Source organism: Oryx dammah, unplaced genomic scaffold, assembly GCF_014754425.2.
Source record: "Oryx dammah isolate SB20612 unplaced genomic scaffold, SCBI_Odam_1.1 HiC_scaffold_2, whole genome shotgun sequence".
Lineage (NCBI taxonomy): Eukaryota > Metazoa > Chordata > Mammalia > Artiodactyla > Bovidae > Oryx > Oryx dammah.
The window spans coordinates 97,136,901-97,164,398 of NW_024070186.1; the positions used below are offsets into that span (position 1 = coordinate 97,136,901).

Below are 27,498 nucleotides of genomic sequence, written 5' to 3' on the forward strand. Positions count from 1 at the left end.
AGCCATAGGATCTGGAGGAGATTGCAAGGGTCTGTCTCAGTTTGTCATAATAAATTCCTCAGCAGAATTTGGGCTGAGATAGTTTTTAATATCTCACCTTGGATTATGGAACTTAATCTCCTTGTTTTCAGTTCTGGAATATGTAGAAAACACACATTCTGAGTTAGGAAAATTTTAATTCTCCACAGTGATATCACCATCATAAATTACCACATCTGGGACTGTAAAAAACAGATGAGCCCATGCGTCAATCGAGACCAGTCTCCACTGCTGGTTCTCACTTTTCCCTTTCTTTTGAAGAGACAGTAATTGCCCTAACACCCAAATTAATATCTGTTGACTATAATAAAATCAATACAAGCATACAGTTTTAAACATAAGTCAGAAGGTGACCACAGGAGGGAAATGGAGAGAAAATTAAAAGAGAAGGGATTTGCACTTCTTATGGTATACTACAACAAGGCCAATTCCACACATGCCTGTATTTGTAGCCTGGTAATACCTAGTTATCTATCTTATATTCTATAGCTATATAGAAATCCTACATATAGATACCTAAGAAATCTGATCATTTATTTAGCAAGCTATATAGAAATCCTACATATAGATACAAATGAAATCTGATGATCTGTTTGACAAACTATCTTAGTCACCTTGGCTAGTCCAGAATTTTCCCTATTTTATCCTTGACAGTTGCCTACCCCATGAATCTCCTCAGTCTCAGGCAAAGCAAGGCAATTAATACTCTAACCATGATGGATACTCTCACCATGATGGATACTCTCAAGACATTTGACTTAATGGTTGTATTCTATATTTCATCTTGTATTTGAAAAGGCTTTCATATTTAGTGAAAAAACAGCTGTTAAGAACCCTTTTTTAAGCATCCATTTGCTAAAGCATTTTATCTAACTATAAGAGAGAGTTGAGTAAAGAGGTGTAGATTTTCATGCATTGAGTGTCTAGCACTTTGATCAGCAATATTCTGAAAAGTAGCAGTCTCATAGTAAATAATCAGAATCAGTTCTGATACCCTGTGTTCAGGAAATAATTTTAGATCTCGAATCTTCCATAGAAACAGGGTAGGAATCCATATGTTAGTTGGCATGGTTTTCATCACCTAACATCTGATAATCATGTCAGACTGCCATTCCTTAATATTCACAGATTCCTGCCAGGACTTCAAAATTCTTTATCCTTTGCTTTGGAATTTTTCTCCTTTTACCTCTAGACACCGTGCTAAGAACGAAGGATACAAGATAGATATGACATGGTCCCTCACAATGAGCTTTTAATCTAATCTACAAAGAGAAAAAAAGATTTTGCAAGAATGAATTTTACATATCATATGTCTAATTGAGGCAACCTCTTCATTTACTAAGATTAGTTAACACTATCACAAAGCCTAGACAGAGAGGAATGGCACTTAAAATCCTGTTACTGTATGTTTCATGGATCAGTTTGTTCATTTGTTTAATAAGCATTATTTGGAGCTTTACTGTCTACTTAGAAATGTTCTGAACTTTTCAGACACAAAAGGGAATTTTACTTGGTACTTTCACAAATAAAAGAGTATCTCACTTCCCCTCTAGATCCAGAATTCCTCAGGCACAAGATCGGCATGTCAGCATCCATCCCATGCCAGTCTAAGTCAACAGGGTCAGTTGGGCTGGAAAACTATTCCCGTTATAGACTCGGAGATAGGAATTTTAGTTAACCATCTAATTTGACTTTACTTTCCCCAAGACCAGTAATCCTAAGACCTGAACTATATAGCATGTAAGTGGGTGCCCGGATTGGCCTGTGCAGTCAAGTGGAAAGAACAGAGGCCTCTGGGACAGGCTAGAACAGCCACTATATCAGGCAGAACAAAGGTTTTCTATTTGAAGTTGGTGTGACTAGGATGAGAGTGATCCGTACTGGAATACTCTATCCATGCACTTATTCCCTCAGTCACTTTTATGATCTATCAACCAGCTATAATACTTCAGGTATTATTCTAATACTAATTATGGGAAATTAAACAAAGTCCCTATAAAATTTGCATTGTATTGAAAGGAGAGGGGGCAATAATAAAGGAAACAAAAGAAATGTATCATTAAGCCTTTGACTGTGTGGATCACAGTAAAATGTGGAAAATTCTGAAAGAGATGGGAATACCAGACCACCTGACCTATCTCTTGAGAAACCTCTATTTGCAACAGTTAGAACTGGACATGGAACAACAGACTGGTTCCAAATAGGGAAAGGAGTACGTCAAGGATATATATTGTCACTCTGCTTATTTAACTTCTATGCGGAGTATGTCATGAGAAACGCTGGGCTGGAAGAAGGGCAAGCTGGAATCAAGATGGCAGGAAGAAATATCAATAACCTCAGATATGCAGATGACACCACCCTTATGGCAGAAGGTGAAGAGGAACTAAAAAGCCTCTTGATGAAAGTGAAGGAGGAGGGTGAAAAAACTGACTTAAAGCTCAACATTCAGAAAACGAAGACCATGGCATCCAGTCCCATCACTTCATGGGAAATAGATGGGGAAACAGTAGAAACAGTGGCAGACTTTATTTTTGTGGGCTTCAAAATCACTGCAGATGGTGACTGCAGCCATGAAATTAAAAGACGCTTACTCCTTGGAAGAAAAGTTATGACCAACCTAGATAGCATATTCAAGAGCAGAGACATTACTTTGCCAACAAAGGTCCGTCTAGTCAAGGCTATGGTTTTCCCAGTGGTCATGTATGGATGTGAGAGCTGGACTGTGAAGAAAGCTGAGTGCCGAAGAATTGATGCTTTTGAACTGTGGTGTTGGAGAAGACTCTTGAGAGTCCCTTGGACTGCAAGGAGATCCAACCAGTCCATTCTAAAGGAGATCACTCCTGGGTGTTCTTTGGAAGGAATGATGCTAAAGCTGAAACTCCAGTACTTTGGCCACCTCATGCAAAGAGTTGACTCATTGGAAAAGACTCTGATGCTGGGAGGGATTGGGGACAGGAGGAGAAGGGGACGACAGAGGATGAGATGGCTGGATGGCATCACCGACTCGATGGACGTGAGTTTGAGTGAACTATGGGAGTTGGTGTTGGACAGGGAGGCCTGGCGTGCTGCGATTCATGGGGTCGCAAAGAGTCGGACACGACTGAGCGACTGAACTGAACTGATGGTAAAAAACAGAAAACAATGCAGGGTTCAGTTCAGTGTGGAAGTGGAGAGGTTATTGATATTTCTTCCAGCCATCTTGATTTCAGCCTGTGCTTCGTCTGGCCCAGCATTTCTCATGATGTACTCTGCATATAAGTTAAATAAGCAGGGTGACAATATACAACCTTGACACACTCCTTTCCCTATTTAGAACCAGTCTGTTGTTCCACGTCCAGTTCTAACTGTTGCTTCCTGACGTGCACGTAGATTTCTCAGGAGGCAGGTCAGGTGGTCTCGTATTCCCATCTCTTTTAGAATTTTCCACGGTTTGTTGTGATCCACACAGTCAAAGGCTTTGGCATAGTTAATAAAGCAGAAATAGATGTTTTTCTGGAACTCTCTTGCTTTTTTGATGATCCAGCGGATGTTGGCAATTTGATCTCTGGTTCCACTGCCTTTTCTAAAACCAGCTTGAACATCTGGAGGTTCATGGTTCACGTATTGTTGAAATTCTCTTTCTTGGAGAAGTTTAAGCGTTACTTTACTAGCATGTGAGATGAGTGCAATTGTGCAGTAGTTTGAGCATTCTTTGGCATTCTCTTTCTTTGGGATTGGAATGAAAACTGACCTTTTCCAGGCCTGTGGCCACTGCTGAGGTTTCCAAATTTGCTGGCATATTGAGGCAGCACTTTCACAGCATCATCTTTTAGGATTTGAAATAGCTCAACTGGAATTCCACCACATCCACTAGCTTTGTTTGTAGTGATGTTTCCTAAGGCCCACTTGACTTCACATTCCAGAATGACTGGCTCTAGGTGAGTGATCACACCATCATGGTTATCTGGGCTGTGAAGATCTTTTTTGTATAGTTCTTCTGTATATTCTTTCCACCTCTTTTTAATATCTTCTGCTTTTGTTAGGTCCATATCATTTCTGATCTTTATTGAGCCCATCTTTGCATGAAATGTTCCCTTGGTATCTCTAATTTTCTTGATGAGATCTCTAGTCTTTCCCATTCTATTGTTTTCCTCTTTGTCTTTGTACTGATCACTGAGGAAGGCTTTCTTATCTTTCCTTGCTATTCTTTGGAACTCTGCATTTAAATGGGTATAAAACAGGGATAAGTAATGGAGAAACTGTTGTTTGACATAAGGATGATAGGGAGTGTCTCACTGAGCAGGAGATATTTGAGCAAAGATATCAATAATGAGAGGGAGCTAAGTATGAGGTTGGAGAAGGGCAGGGCAACCCACTCTATTTTCTTGATTGGAGAATCCAGTGGACAGACTAACCTAGCTGGCTACACGTCTATGGGTCTCAAAGAGTTGAACATGACTGGGCAATTAACTCTTTCAGTTTTACAAGTATGAGGTGATCAGAAGGAAAAGGAATTTAGGCAGAGGGGATAGATGTTGTGAAGTAAGAACAACTTTTAAATATTCCAGGAAGACGATGGCAAAGACTGATGGGAAGCCATAAGAGAGTTTCTTTTAAGGGCATATGATCTAATTTATAGATTAAAGAGATCTCTGGCTACTTTGTTGAGAATAGACCTAAGGGGTCAAGGGTGGAGCAGGAAAACTAGTTAGGACTTATTATGGTAGCCAAGTATGAGGTGGACCATGGCAGTTGAGAGGAGGAAAAGTGATTCACTTGTGAAGAATTTAGCTGTAATTTGAAGGCAGTTGCAGAGAGATTTGATGTGGTATAGAATAAAAAGAAATACATCAGCTGTGATGAGTCACAGGTATTTGGCCTGATCAACTGAATGAATGGCACTGTCAGTAACTCCAGAATGGAGTACTATAAGGGAAGTTGAGGACAGGGCAAATTTAGGGGCAGAGATAATTATGAGTTCATGTGGGGACATGTTGACCTTGAGATTCTTATACAAGTGAAGAAACTGAGAGGGCAGTTAGATATGTAACTCAGGAGCTCAGAGCGGGGATTAGGGCTAGAGATGCAAACTGTTTTTGTTTTTTTTTTTCACTTCTATGTAAGTATTTTCTTTAGAATGTAAGCCTATGGAGTGTAAGGAATGGACACTGAGCAGTTTCTGAAGGTAGATGTGTACACCCTGTATTATTTGATGATGAAGAAACAGGTGCTACTTTCATTCATTTGTCTGGCTTTGGAAAGTCTGGGACGTGTATAGTAAAGAGGTAACAACAAAACCACATGAACACTTCCTGAGGACACATATGGTTTACACTCTCACTAGAATATAAGACAAACATAACTTATTGTTTCCATAATAATGCAAAACAGAGAGGCAAACACATTTTCTGTAATTTATTAATGTGAGTGGGATTAGTGTGAGTTAGAAGAAGACAGGTAAAACTGGAACCTGGTTTTGGAACTGAGGAAGACAGGCAGGAAGGAGCAGGCAGGGCTTCCCAGATAGGGAGAAGTCAGGAGTGCCACTTCTGGAAATTCTGATTCCATAGGTCTTGGAAGGGCCCTACCATTTGTTCTGTTTGTTTGTTTGCTTGTTTTTCTCCTCACATGGAGAACTTCTTCCAGGGCATACCTCTTCCCTAAAACTATGATTATTTACTACCGTTAATAGGGGCTACCTTGATGGTTCAGTGGGTAAAGAATCCGTCTGCAATGCAGGAGACACAGTTTGATCCCTGGGTCAGGAAGATCCCTTGGAGGAGGGCATGGCAACCCAGTCCAGCCTTCTTGCCTGGAACAATCCTATGGACAGAGGAGCCTGGTGGGCTACAGTCTCTGGGGTCTCAAAGAGTAGGACACAACTGAGCAACTGACACTTTCTCTAGAGTCAATAGTCCTGCTGAGCTCCTAGGTAGTGTGGTTTCCAGTCACCATACTAGTGTGGGCGCTCACGCTGACTCTTCTTGTTTTAGAAGATTTATTACCCTACCTTCACAGAACTTGAGGTTTATAACTTTGTCTCTTTTAGTTTGTGCTGTAGGCATAAGTTGTGCCTTTATTTTCTCTCCTTTTGATCTACATTACTTTTGGAAGATGTTTGTAGGGTTCAGATTCAGTTTGCTGCCATTATCCAGAGCCTACAAATTGATTTCAAGTGTAACTCCCTATCTTTGTAAGTGGTTGCTATGCTATTCTATATAATGAACCTAAATTTATAATCCTACAGACCCGACATACAAACTTGTGGTGCTCCACTTCAGCTATGTGAAATTGCCATGGTGAAATAAAAAACTCAGGTTTCTACATTAGATTCTAATGTAGCCTCTAAGTTTGGCTGTCAGATGTTATTGTTTTATTATTATTATTTTATTTAAACGAATAGAGACACAGTTTGCTCGAGTGAGGATGATATGTTTTGATATGGCACAATAAAGAAATTCTAAGGAGAGGTTCTGGAGAGATCATTCCAGATCCAGGACTGCTCCAGGAACTTTGTGCCAGAAGTTCATGAAACTTTACTAGACTAGACTAAGTATCATGGCTTGGCCTTTCTCCACAGTTCTGCCCAGTGTTCTTTTAGTATTAATAGACTGTACATCGTTTTCCTGCTTTTTGTAGCTTGGAACCACCTGTGGCCGGTTATGGCTCCTTCATTTTCTTCCTACTTGATGGTCCCCTGCACAATCACCTATGCCTCGGTGTGGATGTGCCAGTGACTATTCATCTCTTACAAGGAGCAACCAGTATGAGAAGTACAGGGATTATTACATCAAATACCACATAGGGAATTAGACTGCATTGAATTCAGCTCCTTCTTATTTGACCAAACCTATGATGACTTTTTTCTGGATGGTTGACTCTATGTTTTATTTATTCTCTGTAGCAGTGGTCCCCAGCTTTTTTTGGTAGCAGGGACTAGTTTCACGAAAAACAATTTTTCCATGGACTGGTGTGAGAGGGGATGATTTCAAGATGATTCTCATTAGGTGTGAGCAATCTAGATTCCTCACATGCACAGTTCACAGTAGGGTTCACAGGCCTATGAGAATCTAATGCCACCATTGGTTTGACAGGAAGCAGAGCTCAGGTGGTAATGCAAGCAATGGGCAGTGGCTATAAATACAGGTCAAGTTTCACTGGCTTACCTGCAACTCACCTGCTGTGCAGCCCAGTTCCTAACAGGCCACAGACCTTGTAATAGTTCATGACCTGGGGGTTGGGGACCTATACTCGGTAGCATCAGCATCTATTAAGCAATATAGCACTGGTGAAATAAATGAAACAGTTTGGAAATCCTAAGGGGCATTACATATTAAGCTGTGGGCCTAAATAATTATCTTAATGATATTAATTGCTGTTATAAAGCCTGAACTGAAAGCAAAATTTAGGACTTTACAATAAATATGTACAGAAGCTCTGTTCTAATTTTTAAGATTAACTCACATGTCGTTGGAATGTTTTCAAGGAGACAACCAAGACAGTCTTAGAGTTATCAAAGATTTTGATTTAAGAAATAAAGGATCTATTATAACTACATAGTCTCAGACACTGAAAATTTTAGAAAGCAATATATAGTATCTCTAAAAAACAGGAGAGAGAAAACTACTAGGAACAAAAATTCCTATAGATAATAACTTTATAGAACTTTAGAGAAGGAAGGTTAGTGTAGATTAATATTTTAAGTAATATTTTGCTGTAATGTTAATTATGGAAAAGTTAAAAATAAATAAAAATTATTTAAAATTCCTCTGTCCAGAAACAATGAATTTTAGTGTTTATGTATATATTTTCCAATCTTCCCATTATGTGTGTACACATCTACCACTTAAACAATTTTTAACATAGCAGTAGTTACTTATACAATAGACCTTTTCATATTATTGGTTAATATGCATTTTTCATTTATTCCATTCCTAATATTACTTTTAATAGCTGTATAGCATTCCACTATTTGAGCTCCCTAGGTGGCCCAGAGGTAAAAAATCTGCCTGCGGTGCAGGAGACGTGGGTTTGATCCCTCAGTCAGGAAGGTCCCCTGGGGGACGACATGGCAACCCACTCCAGTATTCTTGCCTGGAGAATCCCATGGGCAGAGGAACTTGGCAGGCTACAGTCCATGGGTTTGCAAAGAGTCGGACATGAAGCGGCTGAGCACACACATTCCACTATATGGATGTACTATCATTTATTTAATCAGCCCTCTATCATCAGACAAGGTTTTCAGTTTTTCATAGTTGTAAGTAAACCATGATAAGCACTTGCTTCTTAATCTTTGTGCAGATATTTGATTATTTCCTTTAGATAAATTCCTAGATGTGAAATTTCTGGATCAAATAGCATTTATATCTTTTAAAGTTTTATATACATATTGCTAAGACAGTCTCCCAGGAGTTGTGCCAATTTTATTCTGTCTGTGGTATCATCTGAAAGTTTCCTTCCAAAAGAAACTTAAAGTGGTATCAGTCACTCTTCTCTGAGTCCTGTCTGGTCCACCAGTTACAGAAGACCCCACTTAACTCTTACCTTAAGGTTATACATAAACCTTTTTTAGATCATTTATGCTTTAAATGAGACAGATGAAAGAATATAATTTGACAGTGGAATTAGAATGTATTCCTATCTTATTCCTGCTCTGTAAAAGTGTTCTGCTTACCCTGGACAAAAAAAGCAGACAAAGAAAAAGAAACAACAAAAAAATCCACCTCTTTATTTGGACTGATTGAGCAGTCCCAACGTGCTAGCACTGACCTGAACATGCAGGAGACTTGAGTCCTGCCGTCTGAGACCATACAACTCCATGTACCATTATTCATAAGGCATTATGTGAATTGTGTTTAAGTGCTTGAACCATATGATACAGACTACAGGATACCTGTGATCCACCCTTGTGGGAGGATTATGTGAATAAGTCTTAGTATTTGTGGAGTCAGGAAGAAGGAAAAGTGTGGCTATCTGCTTCAACTCTAGATTAATACCAAAAACTCAGAGGACTCCATACTGGGAAATCGACATAAGTGGTAGACTAACAGTTGGTGATGAGTTGGAGACAGAAAAATCTACTTATTCCCATTTCTCCTACAGTGTGTCCTCCAAGGGAGTCTGTGCCACTCGGAAGAGGCCAGTTTCTTCCATGTAGTAGCTTAGAGTTTCTAAGGCTTTCAGAACTGCTTAGGGAAAGGGTGTAGTATGAGGACAAGGGGAAATATTTGCAATTGGGCCTCTCATTAGTAATCAGAAAAGCTGTAGTGGACCTGGGACTTCCTGTAGTGTTGGAGTGCTGGTGTTGCAGTGTCACTGGGCAAGGAGGTTTGATGGGGGAATGGGCTTCCCAGGTAGCTCAGCTGGTAAGGAATCTGCCTGCAATGCAGGAGACCCCGATTCGATTCCTGGGTCAGGAAGTTCCCCTGGAGAAGGGATGGGCTACCCACTCCAGTATTCTTGGGCTTCCCTGGTGGCTCAGGTGATGAAAAATCCACCTGCGAGGTGGGAGACCTGAGTTGGGTTAGGAAGATCTCCTGGAGGAGGGCATGGCAACCCACTCCAGTATTCTTGCCTGGAGAATCCCCATGGACAGAGAATCCTGGCAGGCTGTGGTCCATGGGGTCGCAAAGAGTCAGACACGACTGAGTGAGATGGATACAGGATACAGGGTATTGCTTGACTGAGAATTAAAATGAGAGTCCGTAGTGCACTGCTTGGACCAGAAAGGCTTTCCCATGGTTACCCAATTAGCTGAAAGTGGCCTGAGTTAGAGGGACAGTTGTAACAGTGACATAAAAATTCCAAATAATCCTTCTGAATAGATATGCACACATTTAGAAAATGCATAATAAATGACATATAGTGAAAATGTAAACAAGCCATTTAATAACATTTTAATGCTTGATTCTGATCTCTTAATTAAAATGTGCATAAAAGAAAACAATGGTGGAACATCTGTGTGTGTTATTGGGATGGCAGGATTTATGCTGCACCCTGGGCTTTTTTGTTGATGTCTCAGTGGGAGCGAACACGGGAGAGTTTCCTCTGGGAGGCACAGATTTACCCATTTGACCCCCACAGAGTCTGTGTTCCCACCCACCTCCTCTTGGCTGTGGCTGTCTCCCCTTGCCTTTCCTCTTACATTCAATACTGTATGGCTCATTCTCTGCTTAAACTACTCTCATCATTTGATCTGAAAGCCACTCTTCACCCCACCCCTATAACCTGAAACCCTGACCTAACCCTGACTCAGCCCTGTTATCTCAGCAGCTGTACACAGCATTACCTAATGTTTTTGGCCTCGGTGGATAATCTCTAAGAGCCTTGGGGAAAGCATGGCCCTTTGTATCTGTGACCTTGCAGCAGTTATTACTCAGCTGGACACTAGGGGTTTAGATGTTAGAGAGAGAAATTCTACTCACTCCTACTGGTGAATTTTTTTATTACAAATCATTTGGGGGATGTATCCTGGAGCTTCATTTTGCCCAATCCTTAAATGAGAGTACCAGCAATCACAAAAGTCGAAGGTTATTAAGTACTTTAAGATCTTCCAGTGAAAATGTTACTCCTTGAAATGATTTTTTTTTTTTCTATCATTACTTGGAACATACCTGATCACCAGAAAGTTTATCTTTGATTAAATGAACATAAAAAGTACTCCAGAAGAATTCTGTATCAGCTCTACAATAGAAAGTCACAGCCAAAAGGCTTTCTTAAACATACAATAATTAATATTTAATGCCCCTCTTTATGAGTAGGACATTGCACTGGGACTATCTCTAATCCTCATAATGTTCCTGAAAAATAGGTAGTTTTATTCTTCATTCCACATGTGATGAAACAGATTCAGAGTTGTTTAAGTGATGTGCCTATATTTATATTGCTAGCCAGCAGAAGACGTGGGATTCAGACTCAAGTCAGTCTCTGTTTCAAGGCCATAATCTTTCCACAAAATCAGACTCCATCATACGACAGCTCCCGTTTCCTGTACACCCATATTGAGATGCTGTTCGGAAAGAGTTAACTAGAATATATCCTGTTTGTGACAAATGTCTGAAACTTGTTTTTACAACTTGGATGTAATTCACAAATAAAGAGTAATTATCAATATGTCACAGATGAAGAGCTGCACGTATGGATCGGTGTAATTTCTGTTCCCTTGGCTTATGGATGCAGTATGCCCCAGGGAGTTTCACAGATCCACATGGCATCTCCTCGTACTGGGTTCTGTGTGAACTGAACAAAGTGGAAAACTCCTATGTATTGGGATAGCTCATGACTGGTTACCAGCTGAGGAAATGTGTGTAAAATTACCTTACCACATGTAGACATGGTTTCTTTTCTGAATTTGTTCTGCACCATTCAGTGTAGGCAAAATACCAAGTATTGGTACTAGCTCTGTATTTCTTTTTTATTTATTTATTTTTAACTGTGGGATAATTGCTTTCCAATATTGTGTCGGTTTCTGCCATACATCAGTGTGAATCAGTCATAGGTATACTATGACCCTCTGTCTTGAACCTCCCTCCCACCTCTCACCCCACCCCACCCCACCCATCTAGGTTGTCCCAGAACACTGGTTTGATCTCCCTGAGTAGTCATACAGCTAATGCCCATTGGCTCTCTATTTTATGTGTGGTGATGTACACGTTCCATACTCCTCTCTCCTTTCGTCCACTCTCCTCTCCCACTCCTGTGTCCAAAAGTCTGTTCTCTATGTCTGCATCTCCACTGCTACCCTGTGAATGGGCTCATCAGTACCATCTCATGGTACATATACACAGTGAAATATTACTCAGCTAGAAAGGAATGCATTTGAGTTGGTTCTAATGAGGTGAATGAACCTAGAGTCTATTATACAAAGTGAAGTATCAGAAAGAGAAAAACAAATATCGTATATTTGGAATATATATGGAATATATATTCCAAATATATATATGGAATCTAGTTTTGTACATCTTGATGGGTGCTTGTTTTAGAAGCGTTGCCCCAGGAGAGGAGAAAGAGATGTGGGTGTCTGTCTTCCTTTTGCTTTCTTGTGCCTCTGTTTCCCATCTGATCTCCTTCATCAGTTTTCTATAATCCTTTGGTGAAAATGACATCAAACATTCATAGACTAGAAGTTATTAAGACTTTAAATCACATGAGACTACCCATGGGATAATTTTTCGATCTGCCTTTTGCATGTTTCAGCTTCCAGTAGTGGATATGTGCTGCATACTGGAGACATGTAACTTATACCTGTTCCATTCTTTTTTACTGTTTTCTTAGTCTGAGAGAATCTCTGCTTTAGGCTTGTTATGTGTCTGAGACAGACCAGTTATTAGGTTTGTATGATGGTTAAGCTGTGGGGCAGAGAGGAAGTTCATAGGATATTGAGGTGTATATTAAGAAAAGCATTATAATATAGTGGAAAATACATGGGCCTCAGAGTATCACAGGAGCTCAGCTCTTTTACTTATGAGCTGTGTCACTTTGAATGAGTTATTTAACCCACCAAGCCTGTTTTGTTTTGTTTTGTTTTAATCTGTAAGAATAATAATACCTGCTTTATAGAGATATTGTACAAATTAAATGAAATGGCACATTTGGTACAGTGGTACAGCACCTGACTCTCTAATGTTGGTTGCTTAGATTTCATGCAGCAAGGAAAGAGGAAACTAGAAAAGAGTGGAAATTAGAAGATGATATTGGGTTTGATCAAAATGTTTTCATTGTTTCCATTCAGCATAATAGAAGAGTGTCTAGAAGCTGCTGCTGCTGCTAAGTCGCTTCAGTCGTGTCCGACTCTGTGCGACCCCATAGATGGTAGGCCACCAGGCTCCCCCGTCCCTGGGATTCTCCAGGCAAGAACACGGAGTGGGTTGCCATTTCCTTCTCCAGTGCATGAAAGTGAAAAGTGAAAGTGAAGACGCTCAGTCGTGTCCGACTCTTAGCAACCCCATGGACCGCAGCCCACCAGGCTCCTCCATCCATGGGATTGTCCAGGCAAGAGTACTGGAGGCAGAGACCCCAGTTCTGTTTCCAGCTCTGCCACTGAAAAGCTGTAACATCTTTACTCTTAGCCTCGCAGTGTCTGTTTTTCATCTTAAAAGTGAATAAATCAGAATGAATGCTCTCTACTTAGTTATATAGTTTTTCCTTCTGAAGACTTTTCTTCTTCCCAGAGTTGAACATAGCCGTCACTCAGCAGTGTGTAAAACCTCAAAGGCCAAGAGCCAAGTATCTAGACAGGCCTATTGCTGAGGTATCCTTCTCGCTGTGCAGCTCTGTTTACATGTGCATTTATGTTCTTTGTATATTTGTCATGTGTCTGAGTATGTATGCACCTGCATGCTTGTTGAAGTAAGCACACTAGCATACATTCATACATTTTTGTGGGTATGTGTGTTTATATATAACCTATATATATATATACAGTATGTGTGTATATATATAAATATATGTCTGTGTGTATGAGAAACAGATGCTCTGTAGGCAGATAAAGCAGATAAATATAGATCCAAATAGAAGCAAAGTATATAAATATAGACCTTATATAGAGTGAACGCAAGCAGATCAGCACCATTTCATTATTACTGGAAGTCTTTTTAATGAAAGAGGTGAAAATCAGTAACTGACATTGAAGTTATTGATTGAACGACACTGTCAGATCGGAAGGCATGGTGTAAGGTAAGAAAATAACCTTTCTTTCAACTTTGAGGAGCAATTAGCAGGAAGCTTTGTTACTTTTGATTTATTAAAGTTTTTAGATGCTATGTAGTGTGATGTTTTTAAAAGTACAGATATATCATCACCCTTCCTAAAAATACTACCAGAAAACAAAAAAATAATGCATAAGAAAAGAACACCTGTTCCAATCCTGAGAAAGGATTTGACAAAGGTGACAAGATTACTCTTTGCAGGCTGTGATTGGCAGCTCTTTCCCATTTCTAGGTATGGACAGATGAGTTAGTTTCATTCTGTGCTATTTTTCACAAGCCCCCTGAAGTCTTTAAGGAAACCCACATAAAGGAGATATTTTGAAGCATAAGGCCATAGTCACCATTGTTAAGTTATTTTTGTGGGACTGCGTGTGATTGTGCTTAGTGAGTATGTTGTGTGAGTAAAACTGGGCTTCCATCTGTTACTTTCATGTCACTGTTTGCACCAGTCAAAATAACTGGTTGCGAGTTTTGCTTTATTTTGTTTTGTTTTAGTGGGGAGGGTACTGTGAGTTATTTTGAGCAGGTTCAAGTTAACTGGGTAATTTTCTTTAATGTTGAAAGTTACATCTTGGTCATGAGTTTAAATACCATATGAAAATAAAGAATGCCTCCTCTTTCCTATAAATCTCACCTATTTCCCACAACAGATCATGTGACTTTTTCAGCATCATTATAAGAACATCCAGAGAAACTCAATTTTGAAGAAAGTCCCTGAAATTATGCAGATGCAAATCCTGCTTTTTCCTCACACCACAGAACTGTCAAAGTCCTTGTCATCGCTTTTCCTGTTGATCATTTTACTATTGCTTTTCCTTATAAAGGCAGGAAATGGGGGCCCAGAAGGTGGTCTAGTTCTCTCCTCTTCTGTGCTTCTTTGAAGCCAGAAGTTACTGTTTCTTCCTTCTTGCTCTCAAACACATTCAGACTTGAGCAAGAAGAGGAGAGAAGGACAGAGCAAGGACTCTTTAGAACTTGAGAGAAAAATTAGTGCTGCCTAAGAACTGTTCATTCTTCCTTTCAGGCCTGTTTTGCTTCTATTACTTTAACTTCCTCACCAAATTTTGACTTTAAACCTTTATTAAGAAAAGTGTCCCAGAGGTCTTGAGAATAATATGTCACACACACACACACACACACACACACACTAATACAGTTGTGAAAAATTCATTCCAAAAGTCTGTAGTGTGTGAAAAATGGAGTATGCTACTGCTGCTGCTGCTGCTAAGTTGCTCCAGTCGTGTCCGACTCCATGCGACCCCATAGACGGCAGCCCACCAGGCTCCCCTGTCCCCGGGATTCTCCAGGCAAGAACACTGGAGTGGGTTGCCATTTCCTTCTCCAATGCATGAAAGTGAAAAGTGAAAGTGAAGTCGCTCAGTTGTGTCCGACTCTTAGCGACCCCTTAGACTGAGCCCACCAGGCTCCTCCATCCATGGGATTTTCCAGGCAAGAGTACTGGAGTGGGGTGCCATTGCCTTCTCCAAAATGGAGTATACTCTCCATTTTATGAATTATTTTCAAAGAATACTTCCTAGCAATGTGTAAATTGGTAAACTCAATAGTACTTCAAACTATAGACTTTTCAAAACTGCTCTTATTTATTTGATATGTTCTAATGATACTTTTAACAAGTATTTATTTATGAGTAAGTATAAAATAATATGTCTACATATAAAAGATTCAGTATAGAAAAGCAGACTTTTGAAAAATAACTGTTTGCCAAATTAACAGAATAAAACTTTTTGTCTACACACACACACACACACACACACACACACACACGCAAATTCCTTTTTTCTTGTTCTTTGCTTCTTTCCCTTTGTCCTGGCCTAACATATTCAGATTTTGCTTAGATTTTGTCAAGTACTTTATAGTAATTACCCAAAATTTTGGCAAGGAGTAAAAAAATGTATGCACACAAACATATATACACCATGTAGACTTACAGCATTATGGCTTATTTAGCTTAAATATTTTTGGACTACAATTCTGAGGAAAGTTATATATACACATACATATACATGCGTGCACACACACACACACACACACATACACATGCACACACACATGCACACGAACACATGCTTCTCCTTTACTTATTCTTTGTTTTGTTCCTTCTCTCCTGGCTTATCAGATCCATTGTTTAGACTTTGTCAAGTACTTCATAGTACAATAATTATCATAAACTTTGGCATAAAGGAAAAATGTATATAACACAAATAGACACAAATATACATACATGGATACATCAATGGTTAATATGCAAATCATCAAATTTTAGTTAAATTTTATTATATTTTTTGCCTTTATTCAGTATAAATCTTTAAAGGAATTTTTGATAACACATCTGGTGTGACTTAAAGATTCCTAAGAAATTGTATATTTCTTTACCTTTGATAAGGAACATTTTCCAGATATGAGTTTGGAAAACAAGGATTTGTCATAGCCAAGAGCAAAGCTAAAATCTGTCTTTTTTTAGGAGTCATTTATCCTTCCCACCCCCAACTTGGGACTTTTAGTGGTTCTCATCGTTGGTCTGGAGAATTTTCTTTTTGGTTAGATGGCTTCATATTCTGTTCCTGGCCTTGTGGTACATTACACTATGTATGAACCACTATGGGAGTCCAATAGGTCCTAACTCTCCTCACTGCAACTTTTTGATTAGCTGTGTCCTTAAGCAAGTTAAGCCAACAGCTCTGTAATTAGATTGCTAATCTATGAAACTTGCTGCTACTGCTAAGTCGCTTCAGTCGTGTCCAACTCTGTGCAACCCCGTAGATGGCAGCCCACCAGGCTCTGCCGTCCCTGGGATTCTCCAGGCAAGAACACTGGAGTGGGTTGCCATTTCCTTCTCCAATGCATGAAAGAGAAAAGTGAAAGTTAAGACGCTCAGTCGTGTCTGACTCTTAGCGACCCCATGGACTGCAGCCTACCAGGCTCCTCCATCCATGGGATTTTCCAGGCAAGAGTACTGGAGAATCTATGAAACTTAGGCCAGTCTTAATTCACAGGGGATTTGTATTAAATGAATGATATCTTGGAAGGATGTAGCACACAATATGTATTCAATAAATGCTAGTTTTCTTCTGGCCTATTACTTTTAACTTCTGTCTGGGACTTCCTCCTCCTAACCCTTCTCACCATTGTGGCTAGTTGCTAGAGACATAGGAATAAGGCATTTAAAATATTATTGATTATTATAGCCACCCTGGTAATGGGCTTACAAAGAAGGAGATCTAAGGAAACCACCAGGAATTTCTGCTTCCTGTAATTGTAATGTTTTCTAGTCAAGAAATAGAAATGGTAGACGTTTACCAAAGTATTGCCAGAATCCTATTCATTCCAATAAAGTGTAATGAAATATCTATCCAAGTGATGTACATTAAGCCTTTTGAAATAATAAAACATCCACTTATTGCCCATGCTTGTATCAGCTTCATATCCTTCTTTCCACAGTGGATGTTACTCACTTTCACTCACTGTAGATTAGTCTCCTTGATTAGCACCTACTCTTTTTTAGGGCGAGGTGTGCAGCCAGAAAGGGCTTCCTAGGTGGCCCAAGTGGTAAAGAACATGCCTGCTAATGCAGGAAACTTAAGAGATGCAAGTTCGATCCCTGGGTTGGGAAGAACTCTGGAGGAGGAAATGGCAACCCACTCCAGCATTCTTGCCTGGAGAATCCCATGGACAGAGGAGCCTGGCAGGCCACGGTCCATGGGGTCACAAAGGGATGGACACAACTGAAGTGACTTAGCGCACATGCATGTGCAGTCAGAATCCAGATGACATTGTTATTGTTCAGTTTCTCAGTCATGCCCAACTCTGCGACCCCATGGACTGCAGCATGCCAGGCTTCCCTCAGGTTTGCTCAAGTTCATGCCCATTGATTTGGTGATAACACCCAACCGTCTCATTCTCTGTCGCCTCCTTCTCCTCCTGACCTCTGTCTTTCCCAGCATCAGGTCTTTCCCCTTATTTGGCTCTTTGCATCAGGGGGCCAAAGTATTGGAGATGTCATTGAAATGGCTAAATAGTTGCTGTATACCTTCTTTGTTAAGGAATAAGCAGCGAGGGGGTGGAAAAAAAAAATACCTCTCACTCTAAGATATCTAGAGCTGCATTTCAGCCCAGAGCCAGTGATTTTAACTGAACTGTAAACCCCACAGGAGTTAAGCTTTATAAAGGAAACAATGACACAATCTAAATGATTCTTGCAGCAATGTCCCTGTTATACAGAGATCTCTTTATCAGATCTAAGCTCACTCTGAACCTCCTCAGACTTTACTTTCTGTGTATCTGCAGATTTAGTATGCAACTCTCTGTCTTTTTTTGGCATTGAGAGTTTGGCCAATGTCATTAAACTACATTAAGTCACTAGGACTTCTCTAGATCTCTTCCTGCTATGCCGCAATCAGTCTCAAAATAGTTGTGACTGTGGAATAGAAAGAAAGAAAAGGAAACAGAAAGGTGACCTGATGTGATAGAAAAAAGAGTGGTCATGTCTGGAGATTGTGAGCCTTTGCTCTCTATCTTGAATGAGATTCCTGTAACACAAGGCCCACTGTCCTCCCCAGCAGTTTGGAGGTCTAGACAGCTGTAACACAGGCAGAGTCTATCACTGTAGGTTACCCTCAGGTTGTCAGGACCTTGTTTTAGTTTATAAAACATTTAAATGTATACCAAATACCTATTCATTGTATAGTGCTAAATCCAAACTTTTTCATCCTTTAAGATTTCTGAGGCTCTCAAAACACATTTAAAAAAAGAAATCACTTTTATGAAGAAGACTAATAAATAAACGTAGAAGCAGATAAAAAGTGAGAAAAAGGGAAGAATTTAAAGCCAGTGTGTGTAAGCCACTCCGTCGCGTCTGACTCTTTGTGACCCCATGGATTATAGCTCACCAGTCTCCTCTGTCCGTGGAATTCTCCAGGCAAGAAGACTGGAGTGGGTAGCCATTTCCTTCTCCAGGAGATCTTCCCAACTCAGGAACTGAAGCTGGGGCTCCTGCATTGCAGGCAGATTCTTTACCATCTGAGTCACCAGGTAAAGCCAGGTATAGAGATAAATGAGTGAGAATCAGTAAGAGAGACTGAGTCCAAAGGTCTAAAGAATAAGGAGGAAGAAAAAAGGGAGGAAGAGGAGACTCAGATTAAAGATGAAAAATTAAAAGATAGCTTTGAGGGGAACATTTTACATAATGTAAGCAGTCTTTATCTTATAAAAAATCTTTTGAAATCTCTCTTTATAGCATTTAAAATAAGATTCACTTTATGCAACTTTGACTTACTCTGTCCTGTGGAGAAATGAACTGTGAGCCTTAAGGTACAAGTCTCAGCTCTGTCTCAAAATATAAACTCCTGAGAAAATTACCTTCTGAGCTTCATAATCTTCACATACAAAGTGAGGGGTCCAGGCATATTCTCATCCACTTTTAATAATCCATTAAATGAAACAGTACATGGAATGATCTTGTTGACCTGCTGCTTGGATGCTTGATGAAGGAAGATCTGAATTAGATTAGATCATACTAATGATAAAAAAAAAAAAAAGAAAATAACTTTTGGAAGTTTTTACTGATTTGTACATGCTTAGTCCCAGATGAGTTAACAAGAAGGTAGCCCCACTTTATAGAAAGTACTATGGCTACCATTGGCAAACACGCTTTTAGTTAAATCTTCAAATGAAATATTATACTTGCAACTCTTTCTCTAAAGGTCTTATTCACCAATTAGCTGAAAGATGGCATTTCTGACTTTCTAATCCAGAAATTTAAAACTCCTGTGTAACCAAGAAAATGGAAATCAGTACATTCTTGGTTGCCCTTCTATTAATTTAAATTTGCATAACCTAATCAAAACTCAACCTGCCTTGCCCTTCAACAAAAAGCTATATTTTCCCCCATTACTAAATGGCTACATTCTTCTCAGGATTTTTTAAAAGATGAATTATGTTGCTGTCCCATGACTTTTCCTTTAGAATGTGTCCATGGAAATTAAAATGGATTTTTCTGTGCCTAAGACTGAAATGAAAAATAGTCCAAAGGGATGGTGGAAATGAACACAAAACTTTGCTGATATTACTAGTATTACAATTTTGTTCAGCTTTGTTTCTAATAAAACGAAACTAAAGTAACTGATCCCCAAATAACTGTTTGACACTTTATCTACATCATTATTTTGTGTCTACAGTCTAAGCACAGCCTAAGATTTCCTGTAAATCTTTGGCCTATGTTTTCTGAGGCTTTTCTAGTAACTATTCCTACTGGGCTGTTTGTTCCATAACCATTTTACTGTTTCAACAAGTATTGCTGAACATAGAGAATGTGCCAAGCACTGTGCTAGGTGCTAGGTATCAGCTGTGTGCACACGGCTACCAGTCATTGAATCATCCTTGAAAAATGGGTGGAGTAGGCATCTATTTTTATTTTCTAAGCTGAAATGGGAGAAAAGAGAACATTGGAGGATCAGAAATGTAACCTCAAACTCTTGTTCTTTCCTTTAGGTGACCTCCTATGGTTTTTTTTCTAGTCACCATTTACAAACACACTCAAGAAGGGTAGTGCCTTGCTCTCTAACTGGCTGCTAATAAAGAGAATTTCTATTTATTTTTATCACTTTAGGGATTGTCCTCAGCCGTAGGAGGACACTCAGGTACAGGATGGTCCCGTGCCTAGCAGCACAGTCAACTTCACCCGTACTTTCTAGCCTCAGCTTTGGGAACTCATTACGTGGCACAAGAAGCATCAGACAGGCTCAGAGGACTGGAGATGTCTGTAGTCATCCAGATCAAAAGTTAATTTTAGGTGCTCTCCATAAGCACAATATTAGAAATTAATGAAATTTCCCTTAAAAGCATCTTCATCAGTTTAGAATCTTTTCTCATTGACCGTTTCTCTTTCATTGCCCTATATTGGGCTGTTCTATTTAGTCAAATAAAGTGTATATACCTTCTTCCAGGGCTTCCCTGGTGGCTCACCTGGTAAAGAATCTGCCTGCAATGTGGTAGACCTGGGTTCGATCCCTGGGTTGGGAAGATCCCTTGGAGAAGGGAACAGCTACCTACTTCAGTATTCTTGCCTGGAGAATTCCATGGACTGTATAGTCCATGGGGTATCAAAGAGTCGGTCGGACACGACTGAGCAACTTTCACTTATACATTCTTCCAAAGTAAAATAATGACCTGTTCAAAGATTTCCATATGCATTCTTCATGTATTTTTAAAAGGGAAGGGTAAAATTGAAGATATTGCTCCTTACCCTGGTGATATCTCTGTGTGTTTTTCAAATGATATTTGCTATTAGGTAAACTAGTTAGACCATAGCATTGGCCAGCACAGGTAAGGATTCCCAAAGGTATCGAGAGAATGCCAACAGGAGCATATGGAGAAGTCTAACAGTGTAGTGGAATTGCTTTTAAGTGATTTGACACATCAGTACTTTCAGACACTCTCCTGCCACTAATCCTCATTAGACATACGATCAGAATATTGGGGTCACTAATTCAAATCCGTTTTTCTGAGACCTGAACAATAACTGAAAATCAGAGCTAAAGGTAATAAGAATGAAACTATTCCAGATATTAGAATTGTTTCTCTAATTGACTCTTACTCTCTCCCCTCTGTTTGGGCCTTTTTTCCTCTCCCTGTTTCTCTCTTTCTCTTTTTGCTTCCCTGCCTTCCTGCTCCTTTCTTTTTAGTGTTCTGAATTCATTAGATGGCATAGTGTAAATCAATAGTAAACGCTAACCGCCTACTCTGTACTCAGTTACGCAACATCGCATAACCGGTACACAGAGACAAAAAGGGAAAAAGCACACACAGCCTTTACATTCAAAAGCTCTTGCATAATTTTACTTTTCCACAGCCAAAAAGAAAAAAAAAGGAAATAACAGATGGGGAAAACTTACAGTTTTTTTTTCCCTTTTTTCAGACTGTAGAGAAGGGAGTTAGCTAACATTCATGACCATTTCTAGTTGCCCTGAGCTGCAGCAAAACATCCCATAATTGTCAGTGCCTTCACTGGCTTTAAAACAAGATTTTGTGACCCTCCATGATGTGGTAAATTTTCCAGGTAACATAAGACTAAAATTATTCTGAGGTGTTTAATGCTGACTTGGTTTTTACTTATTTTGTGAAAAATCAACAACATTTAAAGTAAGAAATGAATTTTAAAATAGAAAGGATAAGGAAGACAGCTGTGTGTGTGTATGTGTGTGTTTTCATTTGAAATGTATCCTGATGTAATATTTATGTAAAAAGCTGGTTATATAAACCCTGTCTTTCTCTTGCTTTTTTACTTTGGGGCTGGATAAAGCCCTACAGTTTTTTTCTCATGACAAAGTATATTCAAACCTCAAAGTCTTAATGAAAGAGAAAACAACTAGATGCTACAGCAGACACTTAAATCAAACTCCCTACAGAATTCATCCCTTAAACAACAGATCCATTTAAGAACTTATAGTTTCTGGAATTCTCATTTAAAAGTTTCTGTCGCACTATTCCCTGGAACACCTTTGGATCATTGCACTGCCTTTAAGTCTCCAACGTATAATAAAGTTTTGTTGTTGTTGTTCTTCACTTCTTTCCTACACCCCCTACTTTTTCACTGGAATAACTCCCTTCCCAAATGGGAACATGGTGAGATTTGTAGGAGGTTTATCAGTCTTCCTTCCCTGTTACAGATTTTGTTTCACTTAACTGGCTGATGTCCTCTGGGCACCAGGCATTTGTCTGATGAGGGAGTTTAGAGGTCTTTGGAGATTTGTTTTGTTCTTCCCTTTCAGCTTCTGCCTATCAAATGGTTCTAAAATAGATACAAAATGCTAGTGAGCACAGCATTAGGTACTCTGAAGCTTATGCTAGAGGAAAGTAAGATCAGGTATGTGCTAGTAGTTCTGAAGGTTCTTAATGCAATCAGGAAAGGTGAGACGGGGCCAGAGAGAAGATGGATCTGAGTAGGAACCACTGAAGCTCTTAATCACTGTGTGTTTGGGATCAGTATCATTCCTTTAGATCATACTTTATTTCTGGATGGTAAGGCCATGTGGAATTGGTTCATTTGATTTACTAAAGGAAAGAGGTAGATTTTTCTCTACTTTTTATAAAAGTTTCAGGCTATTTCCTAGTTTGTTTGACTTTCTCTAATATGTTAGCTATTGAATTTTGGATTCCTTTTGTATGGAAAAGGCTGGTGCATAAAGATAAAAATCAAAGCCAAGAGAGTTTTGTCTGGTTTTTCAAGTTTCATTATCTAAATGTGTGGTTCACTGTTGTGACAACTGAATGATCAAGATCACTGGGGTTGTAGTATCTCTGTATGTATGATGACATGGGCGCATCTTTTGTTGTCTGAATAGGAATAATGATTAAGCTAGCATATGTTTTTAAAGTATTTTGTAAATATATTTCCTTTCAAATTTTTTTCCTTGAAAGAATCTATAGTTCAGACAGATTTGTTTGTGAAACATAATGAAAACTGGTCACAATATTCTAGTATTTAAGCAAGATATTCACATATATATTTACACATGTCTTTTCTATGTCTTTCATATTTTTAATCTTTTTTATTAATGTGTAGCTGATCTACAGTGTTGTGTTAGTTCCAGTTATACAGCAAAGTGATTTAGTTATATATAATTCTTTTTAAGATTATTTTTCCTCATAGATTATTATAAAATATTGAGTATAGTTCCCTGTTACTGTGTAGTAGATCCTTGTCAGTTATCTACTTTATATATAGTAGTGAGTATATGTTAATCCCCAAATCCTAATTTATCCCTTTCCCCTTTGGTAACCATATCTATTTTCTATGTCTTTTCATCTATTTCGGTTTTGAATATAAACTCATGTGTATCATTTTTTTTTAAGATTCTACATATAAGTGATATCATATGATATTTGTCTTTTTCAGTCTGGCTTACTTCACTTAGTGTGATAATCTCCAGGTCCATCCGTGTTGCTGCAAAAGGCAATATTTCATTCTTTTTATGACTGAATAGTATTTCACTGTATAAATATACCATATCTTTATCCATTCATCTGTCAATGTTCATTTAGGATGTTTCCATGTCTTGGCTATTGTAAATAGTGCTGCTATGAACATAGGGGTGCATTAATTGTTTTGAATTGTGGTTTTCTCAATTGTAGGTAAGTGTGGATTCTAATAGGCAGTTTTGTATGTGTGTACTTGATTATCAAATTGGATACTGCACCATGTAAAATGTTTCTTTATAATGTAATTTTAACATGAAACTAAGCCACACACTTAGTTTTGGTTTATAGTTCTGTATACAGGAATCATTTAGAATACCCTGATTTTCAAATGAGTTTGCTTGAATTTGAATGAAACCTTATTCCTCCATGGAGGAGCATTTTCTTGACTGTCAAAAATATTTGGAGCTATCTGGTTATCAAAAGAGTAGGGGAAACGTCTTTGAGTAAAACATATTTGGACTTTTTCCTGCCTCAGTTTATCAGAATAACTTTCAATTCCCTCTCAGTCGATTTTTGCACTCTCTGAAACATACTTAGGACACAATTGACCTTTCAATGCCCCATTAATTCCAGCTGCTTTGAACAGCACTCTTTTTTTGGTTGTAACCACGACCTTGGGAACTTGTAAGCTACTTCTAGTTTTTCTTCTGCAGTATGGGAATCCAGGCCTAGGAAGGGTTGACAAGCCTAAACTTTCTATTTCCAGGCATACAGGTAGATAGGACAAAATTTAAACTTCTTCTAATTTTTCAGGAGTCCCTCACAACTCTTAGGGTAAACCTGGCTTCTCTTTGCTATTGGCAATAGTAACGCTGCTGCTGCTGCTAAGTCGCTTCAGTCATGTCCAACTCTGTGCAACCCCATAGATGGCAGCCCCATCCCTGGGATTCTCCAGGCGAGAACACTGGAGTGGGTTGCCATTTCCTTCTCCAATCCATGAAAGTGAAAAGTGCAAGTGAAGTTGCTCAGTCGTGTCTGACTCCTAGTGACCCATGGACTGCAGCCTACCAGGCTCCTCCATCCATGAGATTTGCCAGGCAAGAGTACTGGAGTGGGGTGCCATTGCAATAGTAATAGATATTTTTAAATGTTGCAACAAGAACCTCAGTCACTAACTTATACTCTTTCAACAAGAATCACTCTATTTGTGCCCAGCACATAGTAGCTGCTTTAGGAATATTTCACCTAAATATTTGGTGAGCTGTAGTGCTGTCCCCTCTTAGTGCTTATGCAAGTAAGCAGTAAGCCATGATAGTAATAAAGGGGTCAGATGAGATCAAATACAGTGTTCTTCAAATTTCAGTCAGGGGCGACCACCCCGTTTTATAAGAAATACCTTATTATCCTGTCTCTATCTTTTCTTAAAAAATAACAAATTGCAGAAAGAAATTTTATATCTTTCCTGGAGGTCCTTTTTAATGGTCAGTGATGCACAGACCATTGGATCGTTTAACAAACATAATTTTGAGCAAGGTACTGTAGGGATCCTTATTGAGTTTCATATGCAGATGTGTTAGGGCCATATGATTATGGGTCTCAAATATACTCCTCTTACACTGTGCCACAGGGTCTTTTGAATCTTGACGTTACTGACTTTCCTTAGGCAATTAGTTTTTAGGCTTCTTTTATTTATATAAGTCATAGGATGATGACAAGCTTTATACAGAATTCTTCTTTTATAATGTTTCATTATCTTTAGCTACAGTAACTCCTGATCTTTCTAAATCAATTTTGGCTTAAGTTATCATTCTGGTTATTTTCAGGGCTTCATTCTGATGGTGATATTGTGGGTGGGAGGTGATCTCTGGTAAAACCATCTATGGCATCTCCATTATAAAAGCAGTGGAAAGACCTCCATGTGGAATTGTTGATAGACTTGCTGCTTGTTAGGGAAGCAATTTTTAAAATGCAGATTATATAATATTTGGGGATTTTGCTGCTCCACAGTAGAAGCTTTTTAAATGTTAATTTGGGGTTTGTTTTGTTGCTCTGTGACTTAGCATAAAAGGTTTTGGTTTTAAAAGGTTTCAGTTCACTCATTCCAGTTGTCTTACAGGACTTGGAATATAATGCTATACATTTATTTATACACATGAAAGAGGATAAGGCCAGTAACTCACAACTCATGAAACCAGGGGTAAATAATCCATAGCTTGTTCCACCACTCTTGCCACAATATTTATATCCAGAACACAAGGAACAAACAACCCCAAACAAGGAGAAACCAGTTTGTTTTTATTTACAAAATGTTTAATCAAAAGTACAGTGAAGTTCAAATGGAGCTGCAAATCCTGGTGGTTCACAATGGTTTGATTTATTTTTTTAAACAGACCATGGATAATTAACCATAAAACATAACTTTCTCAACACAAGTTACAGTGAATTACAGAAATAGGCAGCAAGTCATTCACAACTGGTTGCAACTGGTTAGAGCCTTAAAGTTAAAGCACACAGGCAAATACAAAAGCCCTTTCTCAGGGTGCAGTTGTATTTTCATTCCCAAAGGGGAGCATCCTTTATTTTTATATAGTGTCAGTATGTCAGTGTCCTGAGTGAGAAGTAAATGTGTTATTTTCTATGATTGCCATGTTGTCATACATTTTACCTATACCTAGCACTAATGGTATTCTTTTCATTTCAGAATGCTTCACTATCACTAACTGGATATTCCTCGTGACATTGCTGTCTGGTAAGCAACTTTTCATCATCTCTAAACGGCGGCCCAAAATATTGAGGTGCACAGAAGTCAAGTATATTTCTCCCAACCTCAGAAAGAATGAGACCTAAAGCTGTGGCGAGTCCACCACCTCAAATGCTAAATTTGAACAGAAAGTATTTTGACACTGATGAAGGGTACCTGTTCCATTTCCTATTTATTCATTTGAAATACCATCATTTAGAATGATAAGAAACATGATCTTAAGAACCTATCGTCACAGAGTTCAGCAAACAGTTTACACTGATTTTGCTGCACGGGGGAGGAAGTATTCAAAGGACTTGCTTGAAAAACTCTCCAGAGATAATATATGTCTATTTCCAAAGGAGTCCGCTGAGTGGACAGAGAAGGTGATTTGATGAAGCTGAGCATGGATGTTTCCATGTGGAACACTGGGTGTTTTTGCCTTATGCAGACAAAATTCTCCAAACATATTTTATGATGTTTTGAATGACCTACTATTATTTGATGATATGCTACAAATGTGAAATGCATTTGCTTCATGTGAATCAATGATTGCTCCTGGGTATACCCACAAACACAAGGGACATGAACAACCCTCACCACTACCACCAACATTACCAGTTAAGTAAAAGGATCAACATCAAGGCTGCAAGGGAACGTAGGTTTGAAACGAGGTCTATGTGTCTTGTGGTGAGAATTTGTAAAGTTTTAAAATTGAGAATTTCAAGAATTCTTGAGAGTTCAGTGGCTGGGAGGAGAGTGCAGGTCTGGACTGAGAGAATATTGGTAGAACATCATCAAGACAGGAGCTGAAAGAGTTGAGTGTGCTAGAGATTAGCCTGCATAGAAATGCACTGACAGTTATACCAGAGTGGAAAGAGTGAAAGGGTGACTTGCCTGGCATTTGAATATATTCTGCCTGGCCCCGGCCAGGCCTATTTAGTTATATGAACATCATATTCTCCAAAATTTTAGCACCTATACTCTTGACTTCTGTTTGTGTGAATGTGCATAAGATGAGGAAAATAATCTCTTGGGTAATAAAGATAGCTTTCTAGCAGAGACTTTCCATATCTATTGCACATAATCTACAGATGT

The 27,498-nt window shown here is 38.9% G+C and overlaps 1 protein-coding gene across 20 annotated transcripts in view; it reads left to right on the forward strand.

The window, feature by feature from the left end:
- Positions 1-27,498, forward strand: part of ZBTB20 (zinc finger and BTB domain containing 20) — an 838,376-nt gene that overhangs the window by 435,424 nt on the left and 375,454 nt on the right. For all 20 annotated transcript variants that reach the window (XM_040224195.1, XM_040224181.1, XM_040224152.1 and 17 more), the window contains one exon: positions 26,362-26,409. The gene's annotated coding sequence lies outside the window, so the exon portion shown is untranslated. The remainder of the gene's footprint in view (positions 1-26,361; positions 26,410-27,498) is intronic.